Source organism: Curcuma longa, chromosome 1 (assembly GCF_044706935.1).
Source record: "Curcuma longa cultivar G26 ecotype Majalengka, Jawa Barat chromosome 1, ITB_CL_G26_1.1, whole genome shotgun sequence".
Lineage (NCBI taxonomy): Eukaryota > Viridiplantae > Streptophyta > Magnoliopsida > Zingiberales > Zingiberaceae > Curcuma > Curcuma longa.
Genome location: NC_133861.1, coordinates 22972526 through 22976712, shown reverse-complemented (window position 1 = coordinate 22976712; position 4187 = coordinate 22972526).

Here is a 4187-nt window from a genome sequence, read left to right as displayed (position 1 = left end):
TAGGAGCTTGATCGATGCATTAAGATCATTGGACTCTTATGTTTGGTATTCAGGGTCCATACAAAGAAAAATAATTTATGCAGTGGAATAAATAAATTGTACCTTTCCCCTTTGAGATGTGAAGGGGACTTTTACCCAAAGACCTCTTGATCTTCTACTGTATTCCTCTCCTCTTCTCGAACGTTGTGTGAGCAACGAACCTTCGAGATTACTCCACCAAATCTCTTCTATTCGATGACAAGCAAACACAAAGCCTTCTCTTCCTTTCCTTGTTCTTCCTCTTCCTTCTTCTTCTTCTTCTTGTCCGCCGGCCTTAGGAAGGAGGAGCTTGGTTAACCGCCGGCTCTAGCACAAGGAGATAAGGAAGTGGCTTGGGCGAACAAAGGAGGAGGCTTCTCAAGGGGGGAGCGTCGGCCCTAACTTATGGAAGGGAGGAAGAGAAGGGGCGCCGACTTCTAAGAGCAAGGGGAGGGGCTTATTAAATTGTATATTTTCCCCTTTCCAAGCCTCCTTTTTATAGCTAAGCCATCTTAGAAATTTAGAAAGATTCTAACAAATTTTCTTATCCAGATTTAGTTAGAAAAAATCTAATAAAATCTTTAAGAAGAATTGTTAGGAAAAATCTAATAACCTTATCTTATCTAGATTTATTTAGAAATAAATCTCTTGATAAGATTTTATTAGAAAAAATCTAACAATCTTATCTTATCTAGATTTATTTAGAAATAAATCTCTTGATAAGATTTTATTAGAAAAAATCTAATAACCTTATCTTATCTAGATTTATTTAGAAATAAATCTCTTGATAAGATTTTATTAGAAAAAATCTAACAACCTTATCTCATCTAGATTTATTTAGAAATAAATCTTTTGATAAGATTTTGTTAGTTTCTTAATAAATTTTCTTGTTTAAATTTTATCTTTATCTTAATAAAATCTCTTAATAAAATTTCATTAATTTCTTAACAAAATATCTTAATTAAGAAACTTTATTTTCTAATAAAACTAGTATTTCACCCGTGCAATGCACGGGATGTTATTTTATATAATTAACAATTAAAATTAGTAAGTATGAGTGTTTGAATAAATAATTAAAATACAAATAAGTTAAATTGTACAATTAGAAAAAAAATTTATAAATTTTGAAAAACTTCCTTAAATACAACGTTTGTTGTTGAATTTTTTTGTTTGCTGTCACTATCACATATTAAAATTTTTAGACCCATAGGATTCGTAACTCTGGATACAGCGACATACAACTGACCATGACTAAAAACGGGATTCTTTAAAATAAGTTCTATATGAGACAATGATTGACCTTGACTTTTGTTGATTGTCATTGCGTATGATACAATCAAAGGATACTGTCTTCGTTGGAATTTAAAAGGAAGTCTTGGATCAGAAGGAGTCAATGACATTCTTGGAATAAGTACTTTATGATCGGCATTACTTCCAGTAAGAATTTGTCCTTCTAAAACATGGTTTCCGAGCCTCGTCATGATCAATCTAGTGCCATTGCATAATCCAAGAGAATGATCTATGTTCCGCAGCAGCATAACCGGAGTTCCAACGTTCAAGTTTAACTCGTGATTTGGTACTCCAGAACATCTTATTCCATTTAAGAATTTAGGGGTATGCAGATGTTCCTAAAACAATCCTTTGCAATCGAAAGTTCTTCCAAGATTGTTTGTGCAGATGGCGCTGAAATAGTGCTGATTGAATTTGGGGTATTGCAATCAGCAGTAATCCTTAAAATGAACATTGCAATAATATTTAGTTATATATATAAAATGAATATATATTAATACAAAATTGAATAATCAAAATTACCTATTACGGAATTCTATAATTTCATCCAAATTTCCATTTACTATCATCTTGCTAACATGGAAAGTATTTGAAACACGTACTTCACCCCTAAATTTTTTTGCTCGACACATTTGTAGAACGATAACAACAGATTCTTCATCTACTTTTTCCAAGTATGCCATGATGTCATTGACAAAGTCTCCCCACAAGGTACATGATAGCTTATTGTTCCTAAAAATAGTAAAATAACTGATTATTAAAAAATATTAAAATAATAGATGTAAGATATCATGATGTCATTGACAAAGTCTCTCCACAAATTAAAAGAAAAATAAAACAATACTTACTCCGAATCTTCTAAGACAAAATCAAGAAGCTTTGTAAGACGACCACCAAATTCTTTACTTTGAGGAGAGTCTCGTGCAACCATTTTGCCAATGACATCTTGAGAAAAAAAAAATTTTAAGCTATAAGATAAAATGTTCGATCAATTAATCATGAAACAAAAAAATAAATTAACCTACCAAAAAGTATGTTCTCATCAACAGAATCTGTCTTCTTCAATTCACTAAAAGACTTGAATTCATATATCATCGATGGAAATGTATCATCAAAAATTTCGCATACATGAGTTTTTGCAATAAAATTAATCTTGTATTTATTTGTTGTTGTCTTATACTTCATTCGATTCTCTACAACAATGATATTTTTTATGGCAAATACATGACCTTCTTTGAGAATGAGTTTCACTCTCTCTATGATCGGGCGTTTTATTGTTCCATGGATGCGTTCACCCTACAAATATATAGAAAGAGTAAATATTTAATTTATATTTTCTAACAGTAATCAGATATATACGTAAAAAAAAATATACAACCTCTTTATCATGAAAGACACACTCCAAGCTAAAATCTCCGTTGTTTCCATATGCAGGTAGATCGTAACAACGAACTAATCGGAGTTTCAACGCCCATTGCATTTTCGAAGGGTTAACCTCTCGGATGAGATTAAACAGAGGAGCCATTTTTTTATTTCAGCCTAAAGTGAGTGAATGAATATATTGCAATCCTAATTTATAGAGTGTATGCAACCTCATCCTCATTTGTAACATGTGGTATTTTTTACCATTAAAGTTATTCAATATATTAGGAATCTATGTTTTACCATTTAATAATAATAATTTGAGCATTAAAGTTTATGCTTAATATGGATTAAAATGCATTTAAAAATCTGTGGTATTAATATGGATGAAAAGTTATATTTTTACCATTAAAGTTATTCAATATATTAGGAATCTGTATTTTATTATTTAATAATAATAATTCGAGCATTAAAGTTTATGCTTAATATGAATTAAAATACATTTAAAAATCTATGGTATTAATATGGATGAAAAATTTTATTTTTACCATTAAAGTTATTCAATATATTAGGAATCTGTATTTTATTATTTAATAATAATAATTTGAGCATTAAAGTTTATGCTTAATATGAATTAAAATGCATTTAAAAATCTGTGGTATTAATATGGATGAAAAGTTGTATTATCAATCAATTATAGCTGTGTAAGTTTGTTTCCATATAGATAAATATGTCTATTTATTGAAATGATGTTTAGGCGGGAAATTTTTAGACAGACAACTCTGTTTTTATATATAGTTATGGCCTCCTGATGGGCTTGGGCTTCCTGTGTTTTCCCTGAACACCCAACTCAAGTCCATCAATAATAACTCATACCACTAAAGGGTTATTATTGAACTACTGCACCAATCTCATATTATAGTATGGACTCCTTCTTACTATGAGTGCATTAATCTCCCTGTGTTTAAGATATCGTATGTCCGTTAATTAATCGAATTACTGACAACTCAATTAATTAACTTTCTGATTCCGAGAGTAGTACCACTCAACCTTATTATCATGCGGAACTAAGTCCACCTGTTGGATTTACATGATAATCCTTATGAGCTCCTCAAGGGGACATCATCAACCTAGATTATAGGACACAGTTTCCTTCTATAATCAACAACACACCATATACATAGCATTATCTCCCAACTCATCGGGCCTCTTGATTTAACGAGATAAATCTCACCCTTTGATGAATCAAAGAAATACATACTAAGTATATGTGCTTATTATTATATCGGGATTAAGAGCATGCACATCCATAGCAACAGAGATCTAGTTCGATTATATAGTCAGTATAAATCGAACGACCTCAAGCGGTCCTGCTCAATACACACAAAGTGTACTAGTGTAATTTAATAGTCAAGATAGACTAATACCAATTACACTACAACCACTTCAATGGTTTGTTCCTATCCATTTTGGTTGTGAGCTACTGTTTATAATTTATAAGGAACCTGATAACATGA